This window comes from Acinonyx jubatus, chromosome B4, assembly GCF_027475565.1.
Source record: "Acinonyx jubatus isolate Ajub_Pintada_27869175 chromosome B4, VMU_Ajub_asm_v1.0, whole genome shotgun sequence".
NCBI classification, from domain to species: domain Eukaryota; kingdom Metazoa; phylum Chordata; class Mammalia; order Carnivora; family Felidae; genus Acinonyx; species Acinonyx jubatus.
The window spans coordinates 60405239-60428185 of record NC_069387.1 but is presented as its reverse complement, the minus strand read 5'-3'; the positions used below and the strand labels follow the sequence as shown (position 1 = coordinate 60428185).

General features: G+C 37.3%; 1 protein-coding gene across 28 annotated transcripts in view; it reads right to left on the bottom strand.

Moving 5' to 3' along the window:
* CCDC91 (coiled-coil domain containing 91) overlaps positions 1-22947 on the bottom strand; it is a 381398-nt gene that overhangs the window by 45078 nt on the left and 313373 nt on the right. The window lies entirely within an intron of this gene.

The following is a 22947-nucleotide window of genomic DNA, read 5'->3' as shown; positions in this document are numbered from 1 at the left end:
ATGCAGAAATTCTATCTTAGGGCTCTAAGCCATAAGGTTATATTTACCCATTAATAAGTTCCATATCCTACTTTTTAGAGTTCAATGGCAAGCTATGAGTTTATCTCAAATATAAGATGGATTGATTCTGGCAAGGCAGAAGACTGATTTTAATATGACATTCCACATAAAGTTTTTAATGTAATTTGTTACATGCTCCCAAACGATGAAACAACCTTTTCCCACATTATTTTTTCAAGGTCTTGGTTACTGCAAATACTGCAATCTGTAGGATGGCCTTTTGTAAATTAAATAAATATAAAGATATAAATAGATACTGTTATGTAACAAAATGTTCAAGTAACAAACACAAACTCTCGCATTTTTGTCAATTCATCTTTAAAAGATTTTAGCAATTATTTTGTGTCAATCTAAGGAACATCTGCCAATTACTATCTATCTCCTCTTTTGTTTTGACCTTCAGCAACTCAAATTTCATCTTATTTTGAAGTAGAAGAAAGAATTACATGACCTCTGGGTCCTGTCTTCCCATGCTATCTTATAATCTCAGATGACTGATAAATTTTGTCTTATATGTTTTAATCTACAAAAACAGGTAAGTGGCTGTCCACAAGGCTTGTTCATGAGCTCTGTGCACACATATACTGAAAATGATTTACAGTGCATGATCAATAATCCCATAATGTTGAAATAAGTCTCATCTTGTTTTGAGAATAGTGTTACTAATTCTTGATTGGTAGTGCTTGCTACCTGCCAGGCAGAGATGAACATCTTTATGTGTTGTATTAGTTGCCTGTCATTGTGTAACAAATCACCCTAAACCTAGTGGTTTAAAACAGAAAATATTTATCATCTCACAGTTTGTAGGTAAGGGAACTGGGTGCCGCTTAACTGAATGCCTCTGGCTCCTGGTCTCTACTGAGGGGTTGCCATCAAGTAAGTTCTCAGCTTGGCTATAGTCAATTCAAAGTTCATCTGGGCAAGAATCTGCTTCCAAGGTCTCTCGTGGCTGTTGGCAGGCCTCAAAATATCCATTTCTAACAGAGCTCATGTGAGCCCTCCACAAGGCTGCGTAAAATAATATGGGCAGCTGACTTCCTAAAGCAAGCAATCCAAGAGAAAATGAGAGGGATCAAAAGCACACCAAGAGAGTGAGAGAGCACCCAAGACAAAAGCCACAATCTTTTCATAACCCGATTTCATTCAGTCTAGCCCAGGCTCAGGGCAGGGAGATTGCATTAAGTGCAGGGCACCATTGGGAAACATAAACTATGTATTTTCTCATTTTTACTCTTTTGAAACTGTATGAATGAGGCTGCTGAGGCTTAGACACTGATAACTTGGCCAAGTGGCAGGGCCAAGACTCAAATCCAGGGGAGCATGACACGAAACCTATTGTCTAAACCGCAATACTACACTGCCTGCTCAGATAAGAACTGCAGTTATGATTGGGGTCCTTGCCATAATACCTGTTTTGCTAGAAATATGTAGGAGATTCTTGCACCGCATACACTTGTGCAAAAACCTGTCAAGATGCCAAAAGCCCTACAGATAGTCATTAAAACATGTGATCATCTTCTCTTTCTAAATAGGTTCAGGAAGGTTTCTGTTATATCAATACACAAATAGTTCCCTGAAAATGCAACAGCAGTATTTAAAGAAAAACTGGCATATTAAATATTTCATATAAGAAATCACTGCCTGGGTGCCTGGGGGGCTCAGTCGTGTGAACCCTGCGTTGGGCTCTGTGCTGACAGCTCAGAGCCTGGAGCCTGCTTCAGATTCTGTGTCTCCCTCTCTCTCTGCCCCTCCCCTACTCACTCCCTGTCTCTCTCTTTCAAAGATGAATAAACGTTAAAAAAAAAAATTAAAAAAAAAAAAAATCACCGCCTTAAAGAACTTATAAACCTCAGCGGCTGTATATAAAAACAACAGACTACTTACTTCCTGCTAGGTCCATAACAAAAGAAAAGGCAAACATTTGTAAAAGCAATGTATGGTATGGATCTCACCCTTGTGGTACTTTTGAGACTTAAACAGTCTTCACTTGCTTACCTTCGTATTTCCATTACTACTGATATAACTGGCTAAGTATACAGTGTGAGATGCTCCACAGCTGTCATGCACATCTGATTCCCATTAGGAACTCCTCAGCATTCAAAACTGAACCAATGGAATAAAGCATCGTTTAACCAAATGGAAGTTAGTGTGAATAGACTTTTTTCTCTCATTTAAAATAGAGTACCGCTCCTCCTCTTCATTCAGGATTTTATGGTGTGCACTTGATCAGTGAAGCCTTAAGGAAAAAATACCATCTGTCTGGCACATTTTAAAACAGATTTATCCTACTGAGGAAACCAAGTGGGCAAACACCCAGTCAGTCCTTTTAAAATCCCTTGCTGCCTCCCAGCTGGAACAAGGAATGTAAGAAAACCCTAACCTTCCTCCTTCTTGTAAACAAGTAAAGGAAGTTTGCTTTCAATTAAGAAAGCTAAACTTGGATATTGCTGCCTAAAAATGGCAATAGCACCTGCTCAAATAGAAGATGCTGAAAAATAATTAACGCTAAACACCCACCAAACAGAAGGTATCAGAAGTCAGGAAATATGGCACACTGTGTGAGTTCTCTCTCCAAGATTCCATTTTCCTTGTTCTTACCAATAAAATTTTAGTTTAGTTCTAGGACCAATAGGAATATCCTTAAGCCATCACTCCCAAGACTCCCTCCCAGCCAGGGGTAGCTCAAGAAATGGGAGTGTAAGTTACTGGGTAGGACCTCCAGGGGATTTCCTTAAAAGTGGGACAGACTCCTATCCCAAATTCTTTTTCCTTTAATGTTTTCATTTTTCCTTTCTCCTCCATCACAAATGTGTTTACTGGAGCTCCAGCTATTATTCTGTAGCCTTAACAATGTAAGCCAGTGCTAAAGATAGAAAAAGTACAAAGACAGAAGGATCCTGAATCATTTATGACTTTTTTAAGGCTCTGTACCAGCTTTAAACTGCTTACCTCTGGACTTACCGATGCTGTTATTTCTAGTTTCTTTTGTTAGGAGACAGATATAGATCCCAGTGACAAAGGTATCAACTTTACACTGTGCATGTCTACCATCACATCAGAAACAAAAATTTACTTTTTAGAGTATAAGCTCAAGAATTCGAGCATAAGCTCAAAATGTTAAGTGAATGAGATGAAAATTTCCAGCAATTTAGCCATTTTTAATTTGGGGACTGAAAAACAACCAATGGAATATAATCTCCTGTAATAGCTTAAGAGTATGTGAATGGTAAAAAATAAAAATAAAAATGGTAAAAAATAAAAATAATGCAATAAAAATTCCAGCAAGTTATTTTATGGGTATCAATAAACTGATTGTACAATTTATATGGAGAAATATAAGACTCAGAATAGCCAACTCGATATTGAAGAGAAAGAAAAGAGTTGGGGGACCAATACTACCAGACTTCAAGACTTATTATAAAGTGACAGTAATCAAGGTAGCGCAGTACTGGTGAAAGAACAGATTGAAGAAAGATCAGTTGAACAGAAGAGAGTCTAGAAATAGACCCCCATAAATATAGCTGGACTGATATTTGACAAAGGAGCAAAGACAGTACAATTGAGGAAAAACAGTCTTTTCAACAAATGGTACTAAAACACCTAGATAACCACAGGACAAAAAAAATGAATCTAGACATACACCTTACCCTTTCACAAAAATTAACTCAAAATTAATTGTAGACCTGAAGGTACAGTGCAGAACTATAAAATCCCTGAAAGATAACAGAAGAGAAAACCTAGATAACCTTGGGTATGGTGATGTCTTTTTAGATACAATATAAAAGGCACAATCCATGAAAGAAATAATTGATAAGCTCAGATTCATTAAAAATTTCTGCCCTGTAAAAGACAGTATCAAGATGGTAAGACGACAAGACACAGAGGAGGAGAAAATATTTGAAAAGACACATCTGTTAAAGTCTGTAATCCAAAATATACAAAGAATTATTAAAATTCAACAATAAGAAACCTAACTTAAAAATGGACCAAAGAACTTAACACCTCTCCAGAGAAGATATGCAAATGGGAAATAAGTTATGAAAAGATCTCCATCAGAGAAATGTACATTAACATGAGATACCACTAAACATTTATTAGAATGGCCAAAATCTAGAACAATGACATCACCAAACGCTGATGAAAATGTGGAGCAACAAGAACTCTCATTCACTGCTGGTGAGAATGCAAAATGGTACAGCCACTTTGGAAGACAATTTGGTGGTTTCTTACAAAATTAAACATACTCTTACCATATGTTCCAGCAATCTCATTCCTTGGCATTTACCCAAATACCAAGGAGTTGGAAGGAGCTGAAAACTTATGTCCACACAAAAAATTGCACATGGATGTTTGTAGCAGTTTTATTCATAACTGCCCAAACTTGGAAGCAAACTAGATGTTCTTCAGTAGGTAAATGGATAAATAAGCTGTAGCACATCCAAATGATGACATATTATTCAGCACAAATAAATCGGCTATCAAACCATGACAAGACTTGCAGGGAACTTAAGTGCATATTGGTAAGTGAAAGAAGTCAAACTGAAGAGGCTGCGTACTGTATAATGGAAAAGGCAAAACTTCTGGAAAAGGCAAAACTGTGGAGACAGCAAAAACTTAAGTGGCTGCCAGGGGTGGGGTAGGAGGTGATGAATAAGCAAAGCACAGAGGTTTCTTAGAGCAATGGAAATATTCTGTATAATGATAGATACATTATTCATTTGTCCAAACCCACAGAATATACAACACAAAGAGTGAACCTTAGTGTAAAGTATGCATTTTGGCGATTATGATGGGTCAATATAGGTTCATTGAGTGTTAACAAATGCACTGTTCTGGTGGGGGAATGTTGATAATGGGGAAGATTATGCACGTGTAGGATGAGAGGGTATATGGGAAACCTTTGTATCTTCCTTTCAATTTTTTTTGTAAACTTAAAAATACTCTAAGAAGTTAAGTGTTTTTAAGAAAGTTATACGGTGGTCTCATTTTATAGCATGTCTTCAAAGAAAACACTGAAGTACTTTCTTAAATTTATGGTGAGTATATGCAGAAATACAAACTTCATTTTTTAAAAGAAGTAGTCTTTTAATGATGGGAGAGCTTTACATAAAAATAAAGGAAGTGTTGGGGCGCCTGGGTTGCTCAGTCGGTTAAGCCTCCGACTTCAGCTCAGGTCACGATCTCACCTGTGAGTTCGAGCCCCGCGTCGGGCTCTGGGCTGATGGTCCAGAGCCTGGAGCCTGGTTCCGATTCTGTGTCTCCCTCTCTCTGCTCCTCCCCCGTTCATGCTCTGTCTCTCTCTGTCTCAAAAATAAATAAACGTTAAAAAAAATAAATAAAAAAAAATAATTAAAGGAAGTGTCTAGCCTTGCCTGAATCGTTGGCTGAGAAACTGGGAAAAATTAGGGATGATACTTAGAAAGACCACCACACGAACAAAGATCTTAGATATCTCTGCAGAAGTAGTCTTCCTCTTGTAAACTTAAACCTGGGATTGCCAAAAGTCCATTAGTTCGTGGATTAGTGTAAAAATTATCAATCTAGTAATAATTTTTATTTTTTTTTTAAATTTTTTTTTTCAACGTTTTTATTTATTTTTTTTGGGACGAGAGACAGAGCATGAATGGGGGAGGGGCAGAGAGAAGGAGACACAGAATCGGAAACAGGCTCCAGGCTCTGAGCCATCAGCCCAGAGCCTGAGGCGGGGCTCGAACTCCCGGACCGCAAGATCGTGACCTGGCTGAAGTCGGACGCTTAACCGACTGCGCCACCCAGGCACCCCACTAGTAATAATTTTTAAAGGATACTTGAACCATAGTTAAGAAAAGACATATTTGAGTGAAGGACAGCAGAAGGACTGAGACCTTTGGGAGTGTAGTAGATAACGATCTACATGTATCCTGTAGACAGGAAACAAAATCACAACTGCTCTATTTGAGGCACAATGTGGAACAATCATCAAAAAGTGAGATAAAGTTCCAGAAAGCAAAGAAAGCTGACTGGTGTTTTTCCTTCTCTTGGGGGACTTCATCTCATTATTTGATGATCATTCCACACAGCTTCCTTGTACTGAAAAAGCTAATGACCCGCAATGGTCAGTCACTGGTATAAAACTGTTCACAAAAAGTGGTGCAAACTATTGATATCAGGATTCAACATTCCTTCCTTAATTTCATCAGGTTAGTTTAATACAGTTGACTCTTGAACAACATAGGTTTGATTTATGTAGGTCCACTTATATGTGGATTTTTTATAGTACAGTACTGCAAATGTGTTTTCTCATGATTTTCTATTTTTTTAAGTTTATTTCTTTAATTTTATTTTTTAAATCATTTTTTAAAAGTTTATTTATTTTGAGAGAGACAGAACATGAGCAGGGGAGGGATAAAGAGAGGGTGAGAAAGAGAGAGAGAGAGAGAGAGAGAGAGAGAGAGAGAGAGAGAGAGAGAATGAATCCCAAGAGGCTCTGCAGGGTTAGTGCAGAGCCTGACATGGGCCTAGAACTCACAAAACTGTGAGATCATGACCTGAGCCAAAGTCAAAAGTTGGACGTTTAACCGACTGAGCCACCCAGGCACCCCTATTTAAAGTAATCTCTCCACCCAACATGGGGCTCAAACTCACGACCTTGAGATCATGAATTGAATGTTTTTCCAGCTGAGCCGGCCAAACACCCCCTTATGATTTTCTTAATAACATTTTATTTTCTCCAGCTTTCCCTATTATAAGAATGTAGTATATAATACACATAACATACAAAATATGTGTGAATCAACTTTTATGTTATCGATAAGACTTCTGGTCAACAGTAAGGTCTCAGTAGTTAAGTTTTTGGAGAGTCAAAAGGTACACGTGGATTTTCAACTGTTGGATGTCAGCACCTCTAACTTCTGCATTCTTCAAGGGTCAGCTGTATTTTCAGAAGTATCAAAAGTAGAATGGTGGGGGGGTGGCGCCTGGGTGGCTCAGTTGGTTAAGCATCTGACTTCAGCCCAGGTCATCATCTCATGGTTCATGGGTTCAAGCCCTGCATCAGGCTTTGTTGCTAACAGCTCAGAGCCTGGAGCCTGCTTTGTATTCTGTCTCCCTCTCTCTCTGACTCTCTACTGCTCACGGTCTCTCTCAAAAATAAACATTAAAAAGAAATTAAAAACAAAAGTAGAATGGGAGGTAAGAACTGACTAAATTATGATCATCACTTCTATTTTACAAACAAGGAAATTAAAACATTAAAAAGTTCTATATTTGAGAATTGGTAGTAAAACCATACTTACAGAACATGTAAGTTCCTGGCTCCAGGGTATGAACTCATACTGTCACAATGAATTAACGTATAATACATTATGGAAGAAAGTGAAGATTTAATGAAAGTAGTATTTGTGGGGAGAGTATCTTTTAAAATGAACTCTAGTAAGTTGTGTTGGAAGAATGAACAATACTGCAAAAGACTATTCCTATCCTAAAATATTTAAAAATACAGGGAACATGAACAAAAGCGTTTGGTAAGAAAATTGTTACAAAATACCTGTGTGTAATAAAGACCATAAAATACGCCTGTTGTTCAAATCAAACAGTAAAGCCGATGGAGAGGCTAAGGAAACAACTTTCTTTTTTTTATTTAAAAATTTAATAAAGTATTTTATTGAAACGCACTTTAATTTTAAGTTTTTATTTAAATTCTAGTTAACTTACATGGTAAAATTGGTTTCAGGTGTAGAATTTAGTGATCCATCACTTACATATGACACCTAGTGCTCATCACCAGTGCCCTCCATAATACCCATTACCCATCTAGCCGATTCCCCCATCCTCCTCCCTCCCTGTTTGTTCTTTATAGTTAAGAGTCCCTTATGGTTTGCTTCCTTCTCCCTCTCTCTTTTTTTTTTCTCTTGCCCTATGTTCATCTGCTTTGTTTCTTAAATTCCACATGAGTAAAATCACATAATATATTCTCTGACTTATTTACCTTAATTATAATACACGGCAAGATTTCATTCTTTGATGGCTAAGTAATATTCCATTGCGTATGTGTGTCATACACATATACACCACATGTTCTTTTTTTTAAAAAATCCTTATTTATTTTTAGAGAGAAAGTGAGTGTGCGAGGGGGGAAGGGGCAGAGAGAGAGGGAGAGAGAATCCCAAGCAGGCCTGAAGCTTCCAGCACAGGTGGGGCTTGAACTCCTGAACCATGAGTTCATCACCTGAGTTGAAATCAAGATTTGGACGCTTAACTGACTGAGCTACCCAGACACCCCTATACGCCACATCTTTATCTATTCAAATAAAGTTTGAAAAAGAAACACAGCAAAGCAACATTTCAAAATCATTTTTCATTACCCTGCTATTTTATCCAAAACAAGTAGGTGGGAGGGGGAAACACAATAAATACTAAGGATCCTATGAGTGGTTATATTTTTAGTATTCTAGAGTTCTTATAAAGGGAACCACATAATTTTTAACTATATACGTCTCAATAGTCTTTGGTAATGCAAAAACGGGAAAAGTAGAATTGAGAAATATATTTATCAGTTAATCAAAATATCATAACTATAGTTACCAATAACAAACACTTGAAATGTGAGTTACTGAAAAATTAATCATAACTTACTTGACAAATGGACAAAAACAGAATAATTACTCTAGAAGAAAATATTCAAAGGGTATATATTTCACAGGCAAGCAAACTATTAATAGAAAATGAAGTGTACATTACTGTGAAGTGTAAATTTGTACATTACAAATTTAATGTAAAAATAAAGACTGTTTTGGAAATTTGCTCCTAATTAAAGAGATTACAGGTGCCTGATTTGAATATGGGTAAGCCAGTTACAATTCTATAAATCAAAAAAAAGGAAGAGACTTAATGAAAATATTCTGAAGTAGAATTATGCCATTATTAAAAGCAGGTAGCTTCATTAAAACTTCATGTAGACCTGCATTTTGCTTATAGATCAAGTATAATGAATATTAAAGAAATACACTGATATAATTTCCCAGATCAAATATGGCACTGGGGCTATCATTAGCCCCAATTTACTAATGAATAGTGTCCAAATATCACATATTGCAAGGAAATAATGAGAGTAATATCCTCTTCTTGGTCAATATTTAATAGTTTGCTGAGAGAATAAGTGCTACTGACCCGTGTGCTTTGAGTTCTTTGAACAGAACTTACACTGTCCCATCCCAATATTACTTTCCTGGACACACGTATGGCCAATGATAACCATTTTCTAAATGGCTGATAAAGGTTACAGACACACTGTGTCACATGGAATAGAGTAAACTAACTACACATTAGTACCTTACAAATGTCTAACACTGTTTTCAAATTGGTTTAATTCAGTGGTCTCTAAATATTTTGGTTTTGTATCCCCTTACACATTTTTAAGTTGCTATCTAACCTTTTACTTATTGTAAGTTATACAGTTTTACAAAGGATGGAATTTTCAGCATATTATATTATACTTGCTGACATCTATAAATAGAACACTTACTTTTTTTAGATATATCCTATTTATACCCCACATCACTTATTTAAACAAAATACAAACATCTGAAACTTTTACACTACTCCTTCTCTTTTCTTAAACTTCTGTATTCAACCACCGGTCCCCCATTTTTATCCTAGGCATACATCTTATGCTTATAACTTGTAATGATCACTCTATTTTACTTCTCTGAAATATATATATTAAAAGTTAAAAAAATGAAATAATCCCAAATCGGATACCTTCTAGAGATTAAATTATAATTTTGAAGTCCCTTCAATGTGGGCTCATCAGATTACATTAGTTAAGGGCTACTCAAGTTTAAGTCAACATTTACTGGACATATCGGCAGCATTTGATAGAGCTACAACTCCAATGAATCACTTTTTTTCACTTTCCTTCTGGCACATCTTTCTGACTTGGTCTCCCTTTGCTCACTTGGTTGCAGCCACCCTGTCTTCCTTGCCCTTTCTCAAATATAACCAAGTTCCTTTCTGTATCAGCCCTTTGCACTTAGTGTTCCCTCCATCTGGAATATCTTTCTAGATAACTGCATGACCTCATCACTCTCTACACGCCAACCTCAATTCATTGTTGAGGCCTGCTTTCACACACTTCTAAACAGCACACCTGCTCTTCAGCTGCATCACTAACTCATCACCCTGATCCCGAAGGCATGTAACATCCACAAATATCACACATTCGTTTAATGTCAGCCTCATACCTCATTAAAATGTAGGCTCCCTAAGAAAACCCTACGAAACCAGACATAGATTCTGATGTATTTACTTCTGCCTCTCCAAAGTCTAGAACAGTACCTGGCATGTAATGAGGGCTGACTAAATGTTTGCTGAATTTACTAAATAAAGAACAAAAGGAGAAGAGATAATTACTAAATTTATTTTAGCAACTGTATACTAGAAAAAATACTGTAATATATTTTCAAGAATTTCAACAAATGGTACTTTTGCCTTCACAAAAAGTAATATGTACAAGGGATTTAAAATGATTAAAAGAAACTGCAAGTTATTTTACAAAGCACTTAGCACACTAGTGATGGTATTCTTTAAATGTACATCATCTATTAATAAAATACAGTATCACATGAAATAGAGGTTTGCATCAGTATGTAGATGCTGTTTTCATGGTACATAGATAGAATAAAAATAAATGGAGGAGTAAAAGAATTAGTAACAATAACTTATAAAATTATTTGAAAATTATACACATTTTGGAATTTTTAACAATAAAATGAAAAAAATGTCACGTTTCTTAATTTCTATCACTGAAAATTGTTGTTGTTGAGAATCATTCATTTTCTAAACTTTGTCAGATCTATTTAATGCAGTGAAAGCTCCAGCCATGTTGCTTTCTGGCACTGCTCATTTTGTGCTTCTGAAGCTGGAAGAATTAGTTAATGACATGTTGAAATCTCTCTGAAAGACAGTTTTCTGGATGGCTCCAACAGTCTAGATAATATTCCAAGTCTTGAAACAGCATGGAATCACACAGAGTGCTTAACTGGACCTAACAGAGACTTTTTCCGGTGGTTTCTGAATGGATGAGCTCTGTTTGCTCGGACAGTTTTTAATAACCAGTTCTCTGCCCCCTCTTCTCTGTGCATTTCAATATTAGTTACATATGCCTCTTAAAAATTACTCTTTGACTCCAGGCCACACCATGAAGATATAAAATTATCTCTCAAAAAGAATTTTGCTCTTGTCTACAGATACTTCCTTATCCATCTCTGAGTGGAGAAGTGGCCCCGTACCAGTTACTATGGCTGCAAAACAAATTACCCTACAACTCAGTGGTGTAAAACAACCATTTATTATGCTCATGAACTCTGTGGGTCAGGAATTTGAACATAGTGCAGCTGTAGCAGCTTGCCTCTGCTCCGTGATATTTGGGATCTCGGCTGGAAGACGTGAAGACTAGAAGCTACATTCAGCCGAAGGCTTACTCACTCTCCCATCTGGTGGCTGATGCTGGCTGGAGGTTGGAGGCCTCAGTTCCTTTCCATGTGGGGCTTCCATGTTGTCGCCCCAAATAGGCTAGTTTGAATTTTGTCACAACATGATGGCTAGATTCACAAGTTATTATTACAAGACACAAAAAGAGTGGAGCCCTTATTGCCTTGTTTGATTTAGCCTCAAAATCACTCAGTGTCCTATTTATCAGATTTGTTCAGGCAGGCCCAAAGTTCAGTCCCAGGTTCAAGAGGAGGGGATATAGACTGCTTACTGACGGGGAGTAGCAACTGACAGGGAGAATGTGGATTGGGAACACTGCTATGATCATTTTTGAAAAATACAACCTGCCACAGGTCCTAATTGGATACTATTTCTTAGCATTCTCAGTTTCCTGAGGGTGTTAATCTTATCTCTAGTGTTGCAGTAAGCAATTCACCTAAATTACAAGAGGCAATATGGGTCTCTGAATCAGAGTCAGAAAGAATAACTTCAATCTTTATGGGACTCAAAAGGCAGGAAAAAGCAAGGTTGAAGAGTGAAGAATATATGGCAGATTAAGCAAATGCTAACAATATATTTGAGAGGCAAATTATTTTCCATGTCAGTCTTGTTTTCAACAAATCACTTGCAAATGGATTTTCCTTTCTTTTTAAAAAGATAGAACTTCCTTAAAATATATCACATCGTGTCTTCCTGAAATACACGCCCTTGCCTACACTTACATTGTTGTTCCCATTATCTCAGAGTGCCTTCCTCAGCAAGTAGAAAACTAGGAGATAACCAGGTGTATGCACTCATCTTACCCTACTGACTTTATATAAACCCCATCCCTAATCCTGTGGGTTTATATTGTTCTGTGAGCTGAGCAGTGTGAAAATTCTCCTAAAGCCTCAATGTAAATGTTTCTCTAATCCTATTAAAGCCACAAAACAGACCCAGATGAATGAGTAGGAAACTGAGCTAAAGAACTCTCTCTGACCTTGATACCACTGTCAGTCTTGGCTTTGACTTCATTGGTCAGCATTTCCTTCTAAGTATGGCATGGCTCAAATGGGAAAGCAAAACTTTAGCTTACTCCTGTCTAGAACACTCAAGTCCAACCTATATACCCCTCCAGCCAAAGCTCTGGAGAGGATTCTGAATAGACTTAAAAAAATAAAATAAAAAGGGTTGAAATACCGGACATATAAAAAACAGACACAAAACAACACAACAATGTATTTAAGTTGGTTTTCTCTTTTTAAAGCTACGACATAATCAATATATTATATGTTGAAACAATGAAGTATAAAGCAGGAGGCATAATCTTTCCCATTCTACCTCCCAGAGAAGACAATCACCATTGTCTTTTACTTGTTTAAATATATATATATATGTATATATATATATATATATATATACATATGTATATGTATATATGTATATATATACACATATATATATGTTGTTGTTTGTTTTGTTTTGCTTTTTAATGTTTATTTAGTTTTGAGAGAGAGAGACAGAATGTGAGTGGGGGAGAGACAGAGAGAGAGAGAGGGAGACATAGAATCCGAAACAGGCTCTAGGCTCTGAGCTGTCAGCACAGAGCCTGACGCAGGTCTCAACCTCAGGAACAACGAGATCATGACCTAGGCCAAAGTCAGATGCTCAACCGACTGAGCCACCCAGGTACCCCTAAATATATTTTCTAATATAGCATACACAGAGAGATAGATAATTCAGGAGATTTTGGAGCCATATCAACAAATGTAGGTAATATTCTTGTTAATGGATGTACAGCATCCACTGTAACATAATTTATTTAACCAGCCCTCTACTGATGGACAATTCAGTTGTTTCTCATTTTGAAAATATCCAAGAATAAAATTCTATTGTGTGAATATTTGCCATGGGCTATGAACAAAAACACAACTTCAAATTTGATGAGGATTTATTGTTAGACTTTTTTGAGGTGCTTACAAGGCAATTGAGGGGGAAGAGAAGATAAAGATGTATATACATAAGATGACACTCTACTTCACAAAACAGAGTTAAAATGTGTTGGTAGTAACATTGAGGGCTTGGGTTTTTGTTAATGAGGCCCTTGGGAAAATATAAACACTCCTCCCAAGTTCAAATCTCAAGCCGGCCCACTACATTCTGGTTTTCAGCTTGAGCTTCTGGCACATAAGCCTGCAATTGGGGCCTTGCATCAGATGCCAAACTAAACATTTGGGAACAAGAATTATAATAACCCCCTTTTTTTGTTTGTTTGTTTGAAGTAATTTAAAAACATATAGCATAAAGTAAAACAAAGAAAATTTAGGATGAGGGAATAACTCTAAGAAATAGAAAACTTGATAGCTTTCAAAGCATTTTCTTGGATATTCATTCATGTTATTCAGAGTATAGAATTAATTGCCGAGGTAGATCAGCATGGCCTTTCGAGAACAGAAGGAAGGGGAGATATGAATTCCTTCACAGACATTAGTGGAAAATACAAAAACTAAGACTCCCTGAATGCATGGGGTAATGGCAGAACAGAGATCTATTTAAATTCACTTTCCACATTGCCAGGCAGGCCTAGCTAAATTTGCATGATTGACTAATGGACATTCTAGTGAAAACTCCAGACTGTTGCTGCTGTTGTTGTCAATCATGAACTTTTCATGTAGTTCAACCCTGCCTCACTCTCTGTTTTAAGAAGAGGAAAATAATTGTCTGCCCCTGAAGGCTTTCATATTAAACATGTCAAAGCACATTACAGATGATGTAGAAAGAACTTTGACATATTTAGCATAAAATATTTTAGTGTCAGAAGACTATTCACTACTTAAAATGACAGATTGTTCTCAAAGGCCTAACAGAATCTGTGGACTTATTAAAAGAACATGCTAGCATCTCCTCGATTAGTCTTTATAATGCTTATTCCTTTGACAGGAGAGTGGTTTCCCTTGGGAGAGTAGTGGTGATTGAAAAGGAGCCCTGGAAGGAGGTAGTCCGGCATGTTGGTAATATTCTGCTTGACCACAGTGCTGGTTACACAGGTGTGCCTCCTTTGTGAAAATTCACTGAGCGCTATTCTTAGAGTTTATGTTAGACTATAATAAAAGGTTTTTAGAAAAGGAAGCAGGTACTTACAACCTCATATACAATAGCTACTTTCTCTTGATATGTAAAAGATATTAGTAAGCTATTAATAATCAGCATAACAAAAAATGTTTCTTTAATTAAAAAAAAGATGTTTTCTACACTGATGAATCAGCTAGTTTTACATTAATGTGAATCACTCTGTTATGTATTTCCCAAATACAATGTGTTCTTAATGATAGAGAGTGATGCAATCAAGGGTTAATTTGTATGCTTTGCTTATTTTCATGCACCTCAGCATAATTAGTACTATGTCTGAAAGAAAATATGTACTAAATAATAACAGCAAAAACTTATCAAGCGCTTATAATGTGCCATGCATCAGACACTAAGTGAAGTAATTAACATTCCAACTACCATTTAACTTTTTAAGAGTCAGTCTCTCTCCTGCCGAAAAACCCCTTTCCAAGATGGCACACAATGAATACTTAATACTATTAGCTATTATTTGCACAGAATTTCTCTTCCTTTATAGTTTGCGTGTTCTTTCATTTATATAAACATAGCTGAGGATCTATGATGCGCCAGGCATGTTATGTTGTGATCTTAAGCATCCTGTGCTATTTCTACCTGGGGGAGTTATGGAGGACATATAGTTATGGAGGACATACAGCATGGAGGAAAAAGTTTGCTAATAAAGTTTTAAATTTGTTTTTAATTTTCATAGCATATCTAAGACTTGACAAAGAAAAGCACAGGATTATCGAGTAAAGGCAGTACAATAAATCTCTCTGCATTTCATCATTTTAAAATCATCAGTTCCTTTGCAAATGAGATTTATTTTCCAACCAAGAAGTATTCTGTGGTATCTGTTCTCTTCAGGATCATACAATTTGGTATTGATTTACCAGTTACTCCATGTTTTCACAACAGACCCAATTAATTCAGAAACTATGAGAATGGGGGACATGATTTATATACCCGGGGTTGGCAAACTTACTTGTATAGAGTCAGATAATAAATAACGAAGGCTTTTCAGGCCATATGGTCTCTGTCACAATTACTCAACTCCGCTCTTGTAGCATGCAAGCAGCCATAGATAACATGTAAACAAATGAATGTAGCTGTGTTCCAATAAAACTTTATTTAAAAAGAAAAACAGGCAGAAAGTTGGATTAGGCCCATTAGTCATGTTTGGCCAATGCCTGCTTTATCCCACAATACCTTTTATAGTGCTACACAGACAGGTGGCCTCAGTAAATACATCATGCTTGACATAGTCAATGACGTTAAAAAAGGAAATGCAGGAAATGGGAGAGAAATGGCATTAATTCTGAGTTCTCTAAGAGCACATATCCACATTCCCTCTACTTCTAACCTGGAATGCACCTCTTCCACTCTTAAATTAGATTCTAGAACTAGAGAGAATAGACTTTCTAGTGATGTAAGGAGTTTTCCTATGTGAGAAAAAGGAAAATAAATTTGACAAAAAATTCAAGTTGATAGGGAGCATAGACTTGGTACTCATTGTGGTATCTTTTCCCTTGAGAGCAGAAAACTGACATTTGTAGATAAGGTAGGAAAAATCCACTGGTAAAAAGAACCTATTCATAATAGAATGCATCACAGAAACCCATATGGGTGGTCTGGCCAGGCTGAAGTGGTTGGCAGTGGGATTTGAAATATAAGATTAACACAAGATGTTAAGTACTGAAATCCATCTAGTCACAAACACGTGTGTTTTTAATGACATTCAGAGCCATTCTGTAAAATGAAAGAACAGAGGTTAACTCATTTTATTGAAAACATCATAAAAAATCCTAGAGTACCCTAGAACTAAGAACCTTTTATTATTTTCTCATGGCTGAAAATCATGTTCATCTGCAGTGACAAATAACATTCATTGGTTATGGTGGAGACAGAAGCCTGACAGCAACATGACAGCAAGGGACCACACCAACACATTTTTTTCCAACATAAAATTGACATATGAGATGCAGACACAGTGCAGGGGGTCCTTCATAAAACAAAGAAACAAAATAAGTACAGCTTGTCCTCAGACTCCTTTTCAGTAAGAGGGAATCACCCCAGGCTCAGTACTTGCCATGACCTCCACTCTCATTTATTCAGCAGATATTTACTGAATGACTATAAAATATCAGGCACTGGTGTCTGCATTGGAACATATGTTTTTTTTTTTTTTTCTTTTAAAACATGCCATTCTTAGAGAGAAATAGAAAGCAACTATCTAAAACAGTAAATAAAATAACTTCAGTCACTGGTTAAGTGCTAGGAAAAAAAAGCATCGGTGGTAGAGCATGGTAGGTGGAAGGAGAAAAGTATGGAGTAACTTTAGCTAAGATGGTCAGGGATGGACATTTTGAAAAGGTAACATTTGGCAGACCTTTGGAAGATTTCAAGTTTGGCAAGGACGTGATCAAATTTATGCTTCAAAAATGTGCATGAAAAATGTATTGTAGCAGGGTCAGTGGGCACAAAACTGGTAGCAAGTAGTCTTGGTTAAGATGATGGTGTCTTGGTCTTATGATACAGGAGTGGAGATGGTGATAAAATGATATACTCAGAAGATATTCTGGAGGCATATTTGACCCTCTGAAAGATGATGCTGGCTTAGTCTAGAGAGGATGCAATGGGAGGATAGTGATGAGTTGATGGGTTTGGTATTATTCTAGAGTATATTCATCAGCTTTGTTGGAAGACCATGTAAGTTGTGGAAAGAGAATGACTTTCAGGATTATGGTTTGAGTGACTGCTATGATATTGAGATAAGAAAGGCTTCAGAAGGAGCAAATCTGGCAGGAGACAGGTGGTGGAAATCAAGAAACCTCCTTTAGACATAGCAAGTCTAATCCCATGTCCTCAGGTATACTTCACAGGAAGGAAGGTTAGATACTGTGTTCTTCTAGGGAAAAATGATTATCTCATATTTATATTATCCAAAGGATTAAGTATACAACAGAGGTGTCAAAAACAAATGACAAATTAACTTAGGAAACAAATCATTATCCACCTATTTTTCAAAGTGTAATTATGTGAAAAGAATTAGCAAGTTAGATAGGGACTGTAAAAGACTTTCAGGAAAACTATTTCTGATTTCCATTTCTTTTTTTTTTTATTATTTTTTAATTTTTTTCTGATTTCCATTTCTTATCTAAAAACCAACTTCTCTACCCTTTTCAATTTCAAGATTCAACTTCTGGTGGCTACCCTCCCTTCAGCACTGGTACCTCTCCCTGCTGGTATGACTATACTCTCAGAACAGTGCAAGAGTAAGTACTGATACGCTGCTAGACCTTTCAAAATTATTAGCGGTCTAGAAATGTGAGAAGAGTTCTTGGATCAAGACATACAGATTTGGGTGCCTGGGTGGCTCAGTCGGTTGAGCATCTGACTTCGGCTCAGGTTATGACCTTGTGGTTCACAAGTTTGGGTCCTTCATCAGGCTCTGTGCTGACAGCTCAGAGCCTGGAGCTTGCTTCAGATTCTGGGTCTCCCTCTCTGTCCCTCTCCCTCTTAAAAATAAACAAACATTAAAAAAAAAGACACAAAATTTACTTCTAAGTGAAAATAATACTCCTTCACCAAACCTTTTGTGCTAGAAGTAGCCTTGAAACCTAAAAAATACTATATTCATATTACAAGCAATAGAAATTCTGTAATTTTGTGTTTTAAAGCATTCCTTTTCTCCCTTTCTTATCTTCATTATCAGCCTTGAAAAGTAATCCAAATGTTTTTATTTGGATGGTATCTAGCTAGCTATCACACATATCTTTTTATACAGGGTATATCTTTAAATATTATGCATCTTTAATTACACACTGATAATCTATGCATACTATTTTTTTAAAGTATATTTATTTTGAGAGAGAGAGACAGAGAAAGAGAGTGTGCATGCGCGTGCACAAGCAGGAGAGGGGCAGAGAGAGTATAGTAAATATATAGAGTACAGAATTCCAAGGCATGGAGCCCAACTCAGGGTTTGACCTCACAAACCGTGAGATCATGACCTGAGCCAAAACCAGCAATCAGATGCTAACCCAACTGAGTCACCCAGGCGCCCCTATACAAACTAGTTTTTAAAAGAGAACTTAATAAAACAATTATATTAAAAACATAAACTAGGTCACTCATGTCATCATCCAGAACTAAGGTCTACTAAACTGTGATGTAACACTGTGATGTAACACTTCTGTCTAGAGAATAGCAGCCCCTTGCTGCTTGAAAATAATAAATAGCCTTCAACCTTGCAAGATGACACATATGCCTCCACCACCCCCACTCACATCCCACCACTAAGATTTATACCTACCTATTCAAGACGTGGGCCCCACACCAAGGTCATGAATTGAGTATTACATCATAAACCAGCCTAGGAAGTGCTGTGCCTGCTAAGAGAAGAAAGGGACTATCGCTCAAAGGAACCGTAGGACCTAGTCAAGCAAATACCAGCAGGGCACAGGACACTATATATGAGAGAGTACTCAATCAAGAGGAGATAGACTGAGTTTAGATAACGGAGATTATTGATATGGAAACATTCTCTCATAGGATTTAATACCCTAGCAAGATCACATGAGATGATGCTAAGACGCTGCTATGAGGGCTCTTGGAAGAATACAGAAAGCAATGGTCCATATAACATGAAGCAGAAATGCCGTAATTGCTATGGCAGACAGTAGAAGTGCTATCACAGACTACACCATCCAAAACCTGCTGGCCTGACAGAATGAGGGAATGATCTATTAAAGGTGCAGCTAGGGCTCCTTGGAGATGATATCCTATAATTCATTCTCTAGGATACAGAATACGCTTTAAGTCAACAACCATTATAAGCTGTGTTTCCAAAAAGTAGAATTCATGGGTCCAGGAACTAAGAGGTAGCAGTAAGAGTGGCCCTATTTATCATCATATTCTTAATAACTGAATTGGAGAATCTGTGCTTCTCACTCCTGCAGACCCTAGGCTTTAGAGGTACTGATTCCTAGAAGGGTGATGATATTCCACCAAAGAACACAAAATAAGTCTCATTAAACTTTAAGCTATTATTGCTAACTGGTCACTTTGGGCTCCTCATGCCAAGAACAGTAGGCAAGGAAAGAAGGCAGAGGTAATTGATCCTGATCAAAAAAGACAGGGGCAACAAATAAGCAAACAAACAACGAGGAGACAAGGCCTGTTACACAATTACACAATGACATCCTGGTGATCCAGTTGGGCATCTCTTAGAACTCCTTTGCCTATTTTTACTGTAAACAGACAAGTTTAACAGCTATAGCCTGAGAAACACATGGCAACAGAATCTTAGAGGTCTTACAGATGCGGTTGGGGTTATTTCATCATTAAGCCCCTGAAACAGCAGAGTTCAGCCAAGAGTAAGAGGAATCTAGAACAAAGAGTAGAGGAGGGAGATAAGAATTAGTTGTGGCCTTGAGATCAGCTAAAGTAAGAGTTACTAGCTCATCTCACCAACTTTCCTTTTGTAGGTTTCCCCCAGAAGAAGACCAAAGACCAAACGATCCTCAAGGAACTGTTTCAAGAACTTAAATAATGGAAGTGGATTTGATTGGTGCAAAAGATGAATTGTAGTGCACTACCAAGAATCTACTTTCAAGATGAACATACCAATTCCCCTAGTTGCTGAGATTGTTGGTGACTGGTGGGTTTTAGCAGAGTCCCTCTCAGGGAATTGAGACCTTGGCCAAAGTCATGCCCTCTCTCTGAGAGACTCCTACATTCAATGGCTGGTTGCTGTGGGAGTACAAAGTTCAGACCCCTGGCCTCAAGGTGATCTGATCCAACTCTGAAGGGCCACCCCAGCTCTGAGGCTCCACAGAATTAGCTGAAGCCCTTGTACAACTATATTGCAACTCCTCCCTTTGCTCAATCCTATTTCCTTCTCCCCACATAGGTACTGATCCTAAGGGTATTCCCTGATAAATTTCCTGCACATAAATCTCAATCTCAGAGTTTCTTTTGTGGGGGCATCTGCCTTAAGACAAACTAGTAAGGCTGTACTAGTATCAGCTGATTATTAGATGTGGATATGGCATAAAGACATTAACTCCTAGAGCTGTAAGAGGCCAGAAAGAGCATTCCTTTTCAATGGGAAGCACTTTCCTTTCCCTAAAAAGGAATTCAGAAAAGTTGGAGGGTAGGAAGACAACTAAAAAACATTCAAAATAGTTTCTGAGTCCCTTGGAAAAATATCTTTATAATTTAGGATACTTATTTTGATAAACAGAATAGTATCATTGAGAAAATTGATAGTGATTTTGGAGTCAGTTGTTTGTCAGTAGGGGATGGGTGCTACTGGCCATCTATTAGATAGAGGCCAGGAATGATGTTAATCATCCAACCAACAATGACTATCCAGCCTCCCACAATAAAGAATTATTTGGCTTAAAAGGTCAATAGAACCAACACTGAGAAACCCTGGTTTAGAGGTCATGAAGTATATTACACTCATTATCTCATTACATTCTTGGGATTATGGGGAATATTAGTCTCTCTTTACTACAGATGGGGAAATTGAGCTCTGTGAAGGAAACTAACTTGCCAAAGATTGAAAAGAATGCTACCAGTAAAAATGGGTATAGTAGTTCATTTTATTTTATGCAACTTTTTCTGGTCCAGATGGCAGTCACTACTGTAACTTATCTCAATTAATCACATCCCTACAAACCAAGAGGTAGCAAGCATATGTATAAAGCTTGATTTGCAGGCTCACAACTGTCATTTACTGCTAAATTCATTGTATTATGAAACTAAACCCTTCATTATATTAAGAAACTAAAGCCTGAATTCACATCAGAGAAAAAAAATCATTTTCAAATTTACACTTCTGAATTTACATAACATTTATTCCCAAAGCTTGATTCAAATAAAGAATTTATACATTGTATAGTACTACTGGTAGATTTAATATATCTACACATAGCATTTAAAATAAAATTGTTTTGTATTTTAGCCCTGAGAAATACGCTCAGGATATACTGTCACCAATGATAATCACAAGTCTGTCAAGAGGGAGCATGGAGTCTAGTTGTTAGGACTGTTCCCTCTGGAGTCCCAAATTCTGCCATTTTCTAGTGGTATGACCTTGGGTAAGTTACCTAACCTTTCTCAAAGCTTAAGTTTTCCTTCCTTCCTTCCTTCCTTCCTTCCTTCCTTCCTTCCTTCCTTCCTTCCTTCCTTCCTTCTTTCTTTCTTTCAATATGAAATTTATTGTCAAATTGGTTTCCATACAACACCCAGCGCTCATCCCAACAGGTGCCCTCCTCAATGCCCATCACCCACTTTCCCCTCCCTCCCACCCTCCATCAACCCTCAGTTTATTCTCAGTTTTCAACAGTTTCTCATGGTTTGCCTCCTTCCCTCTCTGTAATTCCCCCCCACCCCATGGTCTTCCGTTAAGTTTCTCAGGATCCACATAAGAGTGAAAACATATGGTGTCTGTCTTTCTCTGCCTGACTTATTTTACTTAGCATAACACTCTCCAGTTCCATCCACGTTGCTACAAAGGCCATATTTCATTCTTTCTCATTGCCAAGTAGTATTCCATTGTATATATAAACCACAACTTCTTTATCCATTCATCAGTTGATGGACATTTAGGCTCTTGCCATAATTTGGCTATTGCTGAGAGTGCTGCTATAAACATTGGGGTACAAGTGCCCCTATGCATCAGTACTCCTATATTCCTTGGGTAAATTCCTAGCAGTGCTATTGCTGGGTTATAGGGTAGGATCTATTTTTAATTTTTTGAGGAACCTCCACACCGTTTTCCAGAGTGGCTGCAAAAGCCTAAGTTTTCTTACATGTAAAATAGTAACTTACTATGAGGCCTGTTTTAAGGATTAAATAAGATAATGCATATGAAATAGTGACTGGTAAACTATGCACACTGAATAAATGATAGTTATATTGAACATCTGTTGCTTTTTGGCTTCCAGCATCTTAGTTCTCCCTCTTAACGGCAACTTGAACTCCATTTGGGGATTTAATTCTTTCCCCTTGGATTTAGTACGGTGGACTGTAATTAGGTGTCTTGCCCTCCCCTAGCCAAAGGGCAGGCATGTAACCGAAACCAACTAGTCAGATTCTCCTTCTCTGGAATTTATATACCGAGTGGAGAAACAACACAGAAAATGGTAAGTTTTGTCCATTCCTGGTAATGCTACCCTGACCAGTTTATTTTTCACTGTAACACCATTGTTAACATTGCTGCCTCTGAATTCCCAAAGGTGATTTATTTATCTTGCCATGCCAATGTCTGGTGTACAGCCTTCCATCAATTCCATAAGCCTCTGATAACCTTTCAACAAAATC